Source organism: Tenrec ecaudatus, chromosome 3 (assembly GCF_050624435.1).
Source record: "Tenrec ecaudatus isolate mTenEca1 chromosome 3, mTenEca1.hap1, whole genome shotgun sequence".
Taxonomy (NCBI): Eukaryota; Metazoa; Chordata; class Mammalia; order Afrosoricida; family Tenrecidae; genus Tenrec; species Tenrec ecaudatus.
Window position 1 is genome coordinate 136,632,336 of NC_134532.1, and position 13,366 is coordinate 136,645,701.

Below are 13,366 nucleotides of genomic sequence, written 5' to 3' on the forward strand. Positions count from 1 at the left end.
CCATTTAAAGGTTGACTGAAACCACATTCAGATAACTAGCAGGTTGGCCATGTAAACACCGCCATTGGCTGTGGATATGTAAGCAGCGTCCTCCATGAGTACTTGCTCCATTAATTCATCTAGATGAGACCATGGGGCAGTTACATTTGATGTCAACATTTACTTGTGTAGCAGTCGAGCCCAAACGCTCAGTCAGGCCACAGCCTGATGACACCTCCTGGGAGTTATGGTGTTTTTATAAGAGACCCTGGGGACCCTTCTGCTCGCTCTCTCTCCCTCTCTCTCTGTGTGTCTCTCTATCCATTCATCTTCCTGCTTGCTGGCACTTTGTGCCTATCTCTAAGGGTGTCCCCATGGGGGCTGACTGATCCCAGAGTGCCATGTCATATTTCTCTTAGATTTCTTGGGTGGGAAATGCCTTGGTTTTTGGCATCGCATGAGAAAGAATTCATGCAGAAGCCTGGTTGGTGATCCCAGTGGGTTTTTATAAAGGATGGAAGAAGTTTCAGGTTTTACAGTCTCAAAAAAAGTACATCCTATTTCTGGGAAGCATGCCAGACTGCAGGTATACCATGCTGGGATGACCACTGAACACAGGCAACCTCGTGGGACTGCTCACCCACCTGTGGTGATCTGAGGGCAGAGAGGCCTCAGCATGGCTGAGCAGGTTGCAGGAGCAAGGCCAAGGGGAGAAGGCAGCGAAGGGAAGGCTGTCCCACCACTAAGGTATTTAAACCTCTGGCTGGGGAAGTGTGGTTGAACATATTGGTTGACCCCATTGGCTGAATCAAGCCCACCTGGGCCTAGTCTTGGTGGGGGATTGGGAGACCTTCATACCCAGTTAAAGTCTTTATTAATTCGCTTCCAACCTCCTTTAGGGGGCCTTTAGGCATGGAGAGGGCCACCCCTCTATTCTGCTACCTAACAGCTCCACTGATTCCGGATCCACACACCTCTGCACACATTGGCCTGCGACCTTCCTGTGTCCCGCTTCACCTTTCTGCATCATCAGCCTGAATCTGAAGAGGGTCCCGGTAAGCACTGGACCCGGGGACTTGAGTTGCACTAGTCTGGGGTGCTTTCTTGATACATGTGAGTGTCACTGGTTTTGTTTCTCTAGACACCGCAGCCTAACAGAGATCTCATATACTCAAAACCAAAGTTGAGAAGGTAATGGGATCAATACATGGTCGAAAGCAAAGACGGGAGAACAATGGCAACGGGAGCAGGGAAACTAGACGAATGGGACGTGAATAGCTAGAGTGGAAACAATAAGAATGTTGACATATCGTAACCCATGTCACTGAACAACTTTTATGTTATTGTTGTGAGGTGCTATTGATTCAGCTCTAACTCAGCGACGACTCTACACACAACAGCACGGAACAATGCTGGTCCTGCTCCGTCCCCACATTTTGTGATGTGTGAGCCCATCATTGCACACACTGTGTCAATTCACATTGTTGAGCGTCTTCATCTTTGTCGCTGATCCTCTACTTTACCAGGCGTGCTGTCCTTTTCCAGCTTTTAGTCTCTCCTGATAATATGTCCAAAATATAGAAGACAAAATGCTCACCATCCACCCTTCTAGGAAGCATGCTGCCTGTATTCCTTCCAAGACAGATTTGTTTGTTCTTCTGGCAGTCTATGTACTTTCTGTTTTGAATTTCCAATTTTTATTTATTAATTTCATGTGAAATAGTTTTATTGGGATACCACTTACATATAACACAGTTCAGTAGTTTCATCGTCTTAAGAAGAGTTGTGCGATCATCACGGCCATCAATTTCAGAACCTTTACTTCTTTTTCATCGTCATTGTGTTAGCTTCTGATTCTTCTCCAAATTCCTCTGCCATGCCCCTCGGCAATTATTAATCCAGTTACTGTCTCCATGGATTTACTTACCCTGGATTTCACATACAGGAAATCATAGAAAACAGAAAATAAGAAACTAATAAACAAAAACCTCAAACCAACAACAATGACAAGGCATAACAGAGAAGAACCTCTATTGAAAAGAAAGCAGATGAAACTTAAAAGTGAGCCAACTGGAAAAGGGGTCCAAAGGGGCATCAAGTGATAAGGTATTACCTTATAACTGAATCACACCTTGCAGAACTGACCTGACAATGCTCTCTCTCCCCCTGAGAAAGGATATGCTCATCCCCGGAACTGGGTCAGAGGGGATTCACTGGCTGCTAATCTACATGAGGGCTCTCTGCCAAAGGAGGCCACAGCCTCCTGCAAATTACCCGTTCAGAAAGGAAGCTTCGATACTGTTCCCTACTTTGGATTTTACTATTTACAATCCTTGCATCACACAGGCTTGTGTTGATATAGCACCCATATCTTCAGGGATCACTTCATGAAGGCAAGTATCAAGCAGCATAAGAATTAATTGCTCTTAGATTAGGGTTTGTGATTAAATGGGAGATCAAAATCCATTCATCTCTCTAAAATCATAGATATTCCTGTTCTACTTTAGAGGCAGTATTATAAGCTTGTTGATAAATAATTTCAGTAAGCTCCACAAAATATTTAGTAATTCTAATTATAGTATTATAGTATGGTGGTCCAGTTATCAATTATTCGGCATCCTCAAGAGCAAGAGATTTGAAACAAAGTTCACGGACTTAAAAATCCATGACCTGGGGACAGAGGTCCTCAGCTTCTTCTCACACTAGGGTGTCTTAGCTTTAAGTCCAAAGGAGTATTTCAGTTCCTTTAGTCTGAAACATGTGTGTTTAAGGAAAAGCCCAGTCCCTTTAACGGAACTTACAAATCACTTGATTCTAATATGATCTATGAAGAATGCTAGACACCTCAAAAATACAAAGTGAAAAATCAGGTAACCTAAAGCATGCAGCCAGGCTCACCCAGGGATGAAGAGAAAATTGGTCAAAAATGCATGGTTAACAAGCTAAGACTGGGTGGATTCTTCCACTGGGAAGATCTAAGCAGGCTGCCCTTCCTTGATTTACCCATCGCAAGAAGTGAAAGCACCTTTGCAGATACAGGTCTATCCCTTTTGTCAAAGATCAGTTCCCTGCAGATAGATGCATTTATTTCTGGGTTTTCTATTCTGTTTCATTGGTCTATAGGTTGGGCTGGGTTGTCTCGGGAAACAAATCCAGTGACACTCATGTATGTACAAGAAAGAGCTTAATATAAACAAGTAATCTTATATCAAAAGAAAGTATCTCAGCCAAGTCCAACTGCAGTCCACAAGTTTGATGCTAGCTCATAAGTCCCATTTCAGACTCATGTAGCTTCACGATGGTGACACTGAATGGTGAAGCAGGACGATCACAGGCTGGTAGGTGCAGAATCCAGGGGAGCCAAGGCTGCTGGAAATATGGCAGGGTGCCGACAGGTCTCAGGGTCAGGTGGCTCACATGGGGCCACCGCTGGCTCTGATACAGAGTCCCAGTGAAGTCCTAGCAAAGAAGAAGGGGAAATGGCAGAGGGAGGGAGGGAGGGAGGGAGGAACAGAGAGAGAGAGAGAGAGATAGAGAGAGAGACAGAGAGAGAGAGAGAGAGAGAGAGAGAGAGAAAGTTCCCAGTGTCCCTCACTCTTATCCAAAAAGGCCACACCCCCAAGGAGGTGTCTTTAAGCTACCACTTCATTAACAAGTGGCCCCACTCATAGCCTTAGATGCCTATACATGGCAACACTAGAAGACAGGGTGGCACTGCCCTCATGGGTTTCTGAGACTGTAGGTTTTTATGGGTGTAGCTGGTGGTCTTGAACTACAGACCTTGTGGGTTAGCAGCCCAATGCATAATTACTACATGTCTAAGGGATATAAAAGAATCCAACTACAGTTCACGTATCTATCATTGTATAGGGTCCAGGAAGTTTTGAGTCATGTGGTTCAGAAGTCAGGGAGTGGAACCTGCTATTTGGTTCTTTTTAAGGAGTCCTTTGCTTATCCTGGGTTTCTTCCCGCCCTGGGTATGGACCCATCCCTTCAATCACTCTGTCCATTTTTTGATGCTTACAGCATTGTTCGATGTTTTTTCCACCCCACTAGTGTTGAGTCAAAGTCTACTCATAGCAACCTGCACACTATACATCTTGACGGGAGCAGACACTCTCTTCTTTCTCCCTAGGAGAGGATGATGGGTTAGAACCACCAACCATTCCGTTCACAGGCCAGTTCTTTTCCCAAATACTTAACATTGAAAGATCAAGATTTTTCTGTTTTGTTTTTGATTTTTCAGTTTTTTAATCTTGAGTAATTCTGAGTTCTTCTTCCCTTTTGGTTTTCTGACACAAAGTAGTTGCACATTTCTGTTTTTTTAAAAGAAATTTATTTGCACATTTCATTACACTACTTTTAAGTATTCCGTTTCACTCTCCTTCATCATTTCTTCCATTTGTTTTAGTCACTCTGTCATAAGGCTCTCTCCTGTTAAGTTGCAGTCTCAGAAACCTGCAGAGGCAGATCTACCCTGTCCTATGAGGTTGTGATATTAGCCAGAATCCACTCGATAAGAGTGAACTGTTAAGTTAATGTCCAAGAACACATTTCACAAACCCCACTGACACCCACTATAGTGTTTTCTTTCTTTCCTGTCTTTTTAATTACCGTTTGCATTCTTCATATATTATAGATGATGTTACCCCACAACCAGTGATGGGATTCAACTGGTTTATACCAGTCCAGTAAAACTGACACCTAATTTTTGGTTGAGTTCAGTAAACGGGTAGTTAAAATGATGCTTGTTTTCAGGGTTCTCTTTAAGGTGGGCTCCTGGGCACCTGATTTCCCAATGTGGAAATTATAAATTGATATTCCTTACTCTTTAAACTTTCATCAGTGCAACAGTGTATTCTAATCACCATAGTGATATTCATTCCATCTATAGGTATAAAAATTAGATGGAACTGTATTTCTATTTATTTATTCATTTTACAAATCTTGTTATACTTTTGATGAAGTACCACACTTTTTTTTATGTGTTTCTTCAGTAAACAAATGTCGAATGCAAAAGGGAAAAGTGCCAAATAGCCAGGGTGACCCAGTGTCCTTCGTTTCAGCTTTGTGTCATGCACCAAACATTCATGAGATAGTATGAGTGAGTCGTGTGATTCCTGCCAATGTTCAAAAAGCTAATGATACTGTCAGAACAATTTTTGTAAGTTCAGCAGAAGTAGAAAGGTTTTTTTGTTGTTATTGTTAAAAAGATGAACATAATATGTTCAGGGAGGAGATGTCACCTGTTTCTAATAAAGCCAACACAACAACTAGGGTCTACTTGGCCTCCCACTAAAGAAATGGGACCCTACTCCTACAGAGAAAAGATGGTTAAGGATAAAGCACACAGCCGATGATGCTTGGGCACAATTGAAGCATATTGCCAGTTAGGACACCAATCAAGAAGCAATATAGAAATATATAGCAGTTGTATAGCTATTTTGATCAGGTATTATTTAATATTTTGATTAATATTTAAAACATAATCTAGTTTTGTGTACTTCTTTTATTGTTTTTATTTGAGTATTAACTGTATGAAATAATAAACTACCTTTCAGTATATATATATATATATTTATACTTATAATGGTCATTAGGGCAGTGGACTGGTTGTTAAATTATTTGAATCCCACCACTACTCACGATTTATATGATTTTTGGTCATTAGTGTTGAGTGTGTCAAATCTGGTCTTTAAATAGTATCTAAATTCTGGTGGGTAATCCTCAAGGTCATATTTGGCTTTCATGAGCTTGTTTTAGTTTTCTTCAGCTCCTCCCTGAACTTGCTACAGTTGGTCCTGGCCTTGTTTTGGCTAATAGTTCTGAATTTCTCCATTGTTTCTTGCTTTAGATGTAGGCAATTTGATTCCTATGTATTCCATTGTGTGAAGTTCAGTGTATAGCTGTTGTTCATATCATTGAAAAAAGGTATTTGCAATGAAGAAGTCGTTTGCCTTGCAGAATTCTATCATGTCATCTCTACTTTCATTACCATTACTTACACTATTTTCCAACTACTGATCTTTCTCCTTGTTTCCACTCCCATCCAATCCCAACTTATTTCTTGAATTCCAGCATGACTAATTATCAATGCATCTTGGTTGCACATTTGTTCAATTACTAACTTAAGAAGTTGGTAGGGTCCTTTGATTTCTGGATCTTTGTCTTTAGTGATTACTTGGTAAGTTTGAATAGTACTGTATTATTATTATTCGGCATTTCTTGCAGGTGTATAGATATTATCCCATCACAGATAGCATAGTACTTGTATTATTCTTTTAAATGATGAATAATGTAGCACCATTCCCTCAAATAGTAAGTATCTGGCTCAGACAGGCCAATACCAGTTAAATTTAGCTTACCAAGGCCTAGGATAATGAGCTTAATGTACTCCATTTCATTTGTGATGGCTTCCAGTTTACCTAGTTTATAATTTATCCATTCTACTTTCTGATTGTCAATGGGATGTTAAGAACTGTTGTTTTCCTTTCCTTTTCTCATTTTGAGTTGTATCGTATCAGCAAATGAAGATCTTAAACACTTTGCTTATTAAAGCTTTGCTATTCATAAAGTTTGCGGTGTCTAGTTTTTCTTCTTAGCCTGTCATGAGTCTGTAAGCTCATCTAAAACCTGTTCACCTTAGTGGCTCCGCTGGTATTTGAATTACCGGTGGCATAAATTCTAGCATCGCAACAACAAGCAAGCCACCATCGGGTGACAAACTGATGAAGAACAATTAGTGTAGAAATTGTAAATGAGAACTAAATTTGCTTTTAGAACTTAACTAAAAACACAATAAAATAATAATAAAAAACCTTCTCAACAACAACAACAAAATATCCAGAAAAGCTATTATAGAAAGTTTAAACTTATGTCTGGGGTACATGTCTTATGCAAATAGATTCATTGAGCAACATGCTTGGCAGAGGGTTAGGGAAAACAATGAAATCTTTGTATCCAGACAAAAATCTTAGTAGTGAACCAAAATATACCACTGATCATGAAGGTTTTGGGGTAACAATTTACACCAATAGGACGTAAGCTGTGATACCATTTTATGAATATTTTTATTGAATATTACATTAATGAATATTTTGTTCAAGAAAATGTAAATTTTGTTCAAGAAAATGATCGACACATAAGCTCCTCCAGGGTGATGAACAACAGAAACGATGGGTGAAGGGAGACAGAAGTCAGTGTAAGATATGAAAACAATACTAATAATTTATAATTTATCAAGGGGTCACAGTAGTAGGAGGTGGCCAGGGAGGGAAAAAAGAGGAGCTGATCTTAAAGGCTTAAATAGAAAGTAAATGTTTAGAAAAGATTGATGGCAACATGTGTACAACTATGCTTGATACAATTGATGTATAGATTGTTATAAAAGCTCTCAGAACCCCAATAAAATGATCTTTTAATTAAAAAAAAGAAAATGTAAGATCAAATATACCAAGTACTATGTTATATACATTTGAATTGTGGTGCTGGAAAAGAATATTGACAATATCATAAACTGCTAAAAGGACAAATTGATTTATCTTGGAAGAAGTAAGGCCACGGAGTTCCTTCGAGGCAAGGATGACCAGCCTTCTCTGACATATTGTAGACACGTGACCAGGAGAGACTGTTCTCTGGAGAAGGACATCGTGTTTGCTAAAGTGGAGGGGCAGCAGAAAAGAGGAAGGCCCACAAGGAGATGGACTGACACAGTGGCTGCCACAAGGGGCTCAAGCCTGGGAACAGTTGTGAGGCGGGTGCGGGCCCGGGCAGTGTTTCATTTTGTGGTACATATGTGTTGGAACCAACTTGATGTCACTTAACAACAACAACCATGCTATATGATTGCCAATGATGATTATTATTTGGACTATTTGGGCACTATCACATTGCATTTTGATAATTTCCAGACCTAGAATTCACTAATACAAAAATTGCCTAATAATTACATGTTTCTGGGTTTCTATTTTACTACCTGTTCTGCCCTCCGTTATGTTGAGTTTTGAGGGGTAGTGTGACCAATCTGTCCACGGTGAGCATGACCTTTTTAACGGCATTTCGAGTGGGGGCAGAGGTCTCCATCACACTCACACGGAACCTGCATGTTTCTGTCATGCTTCTGGGGCATTGTCGTGAAGCAAGGAAAGTTGGAAATGCTGCAGATGCGCATGGATTGAAGTGAGGATATATCTAAGGATGACTGCAAGAATAACTGCGTCTTTATCTCACAAGCCAGCTTTTACTGGGATCTAAGAAAAAGCCATTTTCTATTAGCATTCTTGCTCAGAAGACAAATACACTAATTAGATTTTTAAAGACCTTGCTACCTTGCTAAGGAAACTTAAGCTTCTTTGATATTTTTAAAATAGATCTTTTTTTCTTCCCTTCACTATTTGTGAACTAAATTCTTTTTCAAAATCAGCCACCAGAACCCTGAGACCCCGTGTTCTTCAGCTGCTTTCCCTGGGAGGCAGCTACTCCGCGTTTGGAATCAAAGTGCGTTTGATCACCAAGCAAATGTCATTTGACTGTTGATGGGCGTTCCCAAATTTTTAAAAATACTGTTTCTGTAAGGTTAATAAAATTTGGTTTAAAGTATGTGTGTGTGTATACATATGTGTTTTACTCATTCAATTCCAACAGCGGTGCTCTGACCAATAGGAAAAAGTTTTCAGGGGAAAGAAATTATCAACTTTCTTTCAATGGAAAAATGGCTCCTTACAAGAAGAGCATTTTATGGTGAGTGCAGAAATAGATGCCTTATCTTTTGGGGGACATTGAAAATTTACAACGTTTACTTTGCATAAGAACAATTCCAATTTTAAATGGACCCTGCTGTACATCATTCCAGTCTTAATAAGCCCTGGGCCCCGCTGTGTCATAGTCAATTAGAATGACAATACATATTTTTGAAAAATGCTACATTTGAGAAACATTTCTGAAAAATTTAAATAGGTTTCTTCACCTCAGGGAATCTGAGAATCTTTAAGCTACTAATATGCAATATGATTTCACAAAAGGAGGATGGTGTGTGCAGTAGCATGGACATTTTTTGAAACTACGGAGTAATTCTGCAAAGCACACCTGGGGAAATGTTCAGTCGCAAGAGCATCGTAATGCTACCTACATACAGAAGGAACTCTCAGTGAAGACAATGCTATACATTACACCCCACGAAAACTGGACCCCATGTAGAGGGGAAGGCTGTCGGAGAAAGGAACACAAATATTTTCCCCAACAGACTGCTTCAGCCGAATGAGTACTCCCTGAAAGCCGAAACTTGAGATCTGTGTATGCAACCAGGAAGTAGTTGGTACTGCAACCCGAATGCTGGGAAGAAGAGATGCAAGCGCTGGAACTCGTTCTAAGAAATGCAAACGTTAGAGCGGAACTCTCAGCCTTCCATTTCCTGTGCACTAGTAGTGTGTGTGAGTGTGGAATATGCTCCTATTACTCTTGTTTTCTGGGTAAGTTTATTCTTTTGATAGTTGGCTTTTTTATTTGTTTCTTTTGCCTGTAATTTTGTCCCCAGTGAAAAAGGTAAGGGACACCATTACATTCCTTTATTTTAATTAAAATCTACCAAACACACTTTTCTCCCTTGTCTTGAGAAGTTTTAGTCTTTTTAAATTTTTGGTTTTCCATTGTAGCTATTTGATTTTGATACAATTTTTCAAAACCCACACCTTTATTTCCTTGAAAGTATTTTCTTCAAAATTTATTGCTGTTACCAACAAATTGAAAATGTTCCTCACCTAACACATGTAGTGTGTGCACAAAGGCAAAAACATACTTTACATGAGGGTTATTTGTTTTTACTCAGTTGTGCACAAATTCTTTCATTTTGAAAGAAATTATTCCCCTTTTAAAATAGTGTAGTCTTTCACAGTGTTATGGGAAAACGGGCCCTCTGTCAAAGATGGAAACATTGTGAGACCTTGAAAAACAAGGTGGCTCCTATATTGACTTCCTGCCCTCACTGTTACCTGAGAATAAAACTCACGCCATACCTACTGGCGTCACTTTGATGGTGACCCTGTATTAGGTGCCAAGTCGCCTACTCAATCCTTCTCATGGAGAGGCTTTCTCTTTGTCGCTGCCCTCCTACTTGACAAAGCATGATGGCCCTTTCCAGGTTCCTTGCTTGGAAACACAGCCAAACTTCATAAGACAAAGTCTCATCATCCTTGCTTCTAAGGAGGATTCTGGATGTACCTCTTCCAAAGCAGATTTGTTTGTTTGACAGTGCACAGTACGTCTGACCTTCTTCACCAGCACCCATAATGCAAATCACAGTTCTTCTTTCAGTCTCCTGATTCAACGCCCAAATTTGACATGCATACGAGACGTTGAAAATACCATGGCTTAGGTCAGGTGCACACTCATCATCAAGAAAACCAAGTCTTCTCAAGGCTATCCATAGTTTATTATGGCCTGGCTAAGTAGTTACATAATTTCATGTCGACTGATAAATAAATGGAGTCTAGTCTGTCAATCGGGTCACAGAGTGATGGTGTCTCCTTGTACGCATGCCTTCTCATGAGGATCCTGGGAACGTCCTCTCTTCCTCCTTGGAGGTGAGCCACACTCTTTCTCAGCTTCACCTTCCTGTTGACAAGCCACACAGAGTCAAACTGAGGCCTGTGAGAGCACTCGAGATACTGCCACTGCCACTGGATCCACAAGATTTTGTACCCACTGGCCTGTGATCTGATAGCATTTTGCATCATTGTATGTGACTGTGTGAGACTAAGGAGGATTTATGGACTATTGGACTAATATTAGACTTATGGACTTGATCTGGACTAGGCTGGAATATTTTCTTAGTATACAATTACTCCTCGATATAAAGTTCTTATATATGCATATATATGAATGGGTATACGGGTATATGAATATATATGAATGGGTATATGAATATATATATATATATATTCTCTAGTCAAACCAGCCTAACACATCCATACAGTCCAATGCCTTTTCATACGCAACAAAACACAAGTAAACATCTGTCTGGTATTCTCTGCTTTCAGCCAAGATTCATCCCATGTCAGCAATTATATTCTTTGCCTCATGCCCTATGGGGGAACAGTATCCCAATGCTTGAACAGATCCTCAGGAGCAAGTTTGGATTGTGGAAAATGAGACAGAGAGACAGCAGGGCGCAGGGGCTCCTTGTCCCTATGATGGGCTCAAGAGAGTGAATGCATTTTCCCATGGCCATAGGTGATGTGGCTTACAGATCTTTCAAAAGGCACACACACACACACACAGCAAACATATTCCATAGTCAGTGGGTGAGATAGCTAGTTTATTGTGCCAGCCTGGCCGAGAAACACAAGTGGGATTAATTGAAGGGCAGAGAGATAAATGGCTTGGCGAGCCTCGCCTTTCTTGTCTCTCGCTCTTTGATCATCGGACCAGTGTGTGGCTGCCTTGCTTGTTCTGTGCCTCAACTTACAGGTTACACTACCTGTGGGAAGCCTAGCTGGTGGATTGTGTCGCTGTAAATTGTGATCCCTTTAAGACCACACAATTGGAATTTACATCTCTTAAGGTGGGGGCTGACAGTTGGTGACTTGCCTTGCTGTTTGCTGCTGTGCTAGGATAGCCTAGCTCTCTCTACAGACCCTGAAGACTTGAAGGACTGCCACTGTCTCACAACTCTCTCATGAGAGTGAGTTGCACTGAGCCATTTGTACTGCTTTATAATTTAACAGTTCATTTCTTGTGATATATATATATATATATATATATATATATATATATATATATATATATATATATTTATCAGAAATCTGGTTTTATCTCTCTAGAGAACCCTGTCTAACACAGTGGGTAATATCATAAGCAGGTATCAAGCAATGAAGGTGGTCATTATCTTGATCTAATGGTTGTTGACCTCAAATGCCCCTGAGCCCTCCAGAGGGAAATAATCTGTGATCAGTATCAGCAAGAGATATCTGAAGAGGGCTTTCTACATTTTAAGGTGGATTGGGATATAGAACCTGATTTCTCTAATCTACAGATAACCTCCAGGCACCGGGAATAACTAGAAGCAGATGTGAGAGATCTTTTATGGTAGCTCCTTTATCACAGTTCATTTAGGGGGTGTTATTGGAGGACTGTGTTCAGTCATGAGGATGTATATTAAGATTTATTTATTTATACCTCATAACCATGAGGGTCTTCCCCCACTGATTGGCTATCTGGACAAATAATGATGAGCATCAAGGATTTAGCTGCATTACATTCTCCTGCAGGCCCACAGTTTACCATAATGTCCTCTTCTGAATCTGGCTTTCTTCCAAATTTCTTGGCATAGATGATTTTCTAGTGCTTCATCAGCTTATGGAAACATTTCAAGTGGTATTTCATCAATCCCTAGAGCCTTGTCTTTTGCTGAATGCCTTCAGTGCAGCTTAGACCTCTTACATCAGTACCAATGGTTCTCCATCATCTTTGGATGCTTCCTGTAATGTTTAATATTTTGACCATAGAATCTTTCAATAATAAAACTCAAGTCTTGATTTATTTTTCTTAAATCTTTCAGCTTAAGATATGGTGAGTGTGCTCTTCCTTTTTAGTTTTCTAACTCTAGGTCTTGGCACATTTCATTATAATATTTGGCTTTGTCTTCTGGGGTTTTTCAGCTTTTTGACTTCACAATTTCTTCCATTTGTCTTTGATACTCTACAGTTAAGAGCAAGTTTGAGAGTCCACTTCTGACATACATTTTGATCTCGTCTTTTTTTCCCTCATGACTAATGTTCTTGATATTTTCCCACAGTTCATCAGGACTTTTTGTCATTGGTGATCAATGCTTCAAATCTGTTTTTGAAATGTTCTTGAAATTTAGGTGGGATATACTAAAGGTTGTACTTTGAGTTCCAGGGACTTGCTTTAATTTTCTTTAACTTCATCTTGAACTTACATATGAGCAATTGATGCTCTGTTCCACCGTCCAAAGCTGGCCTCATTCTGGCTGCTGCTATTGAGCTTCTCCATCATCTCTTCCCACAGATGTTGTCAATTTAGTTTCTCCATCTGCAGAAATCCAAATCTATCGGCACAATTTATGTTGTTGAAAAAGATATTTGCAATGAAGAAGTTGTTGATCTTGAAACATTCTATTGCAGCTTAATTTCTATTATTAAGTTGATATTTTCTAACTACTGTTCTTGCCTCTTAGATTCCTACTTTACCACTCTGTGTTTCATCTCATTTTGAGTCCTACCCCATCAGCACATGAAAGTCTTGAAAGCTCTCCTTCATTCACATCAGTATGGTCCATTGACTATGAATCTCGGCCACACTTTGAGTGTCTCCCAACCAGAAGGCTCATATTCCAACATCACCTGACAATGCTCCCATGTTAATTAGGAAT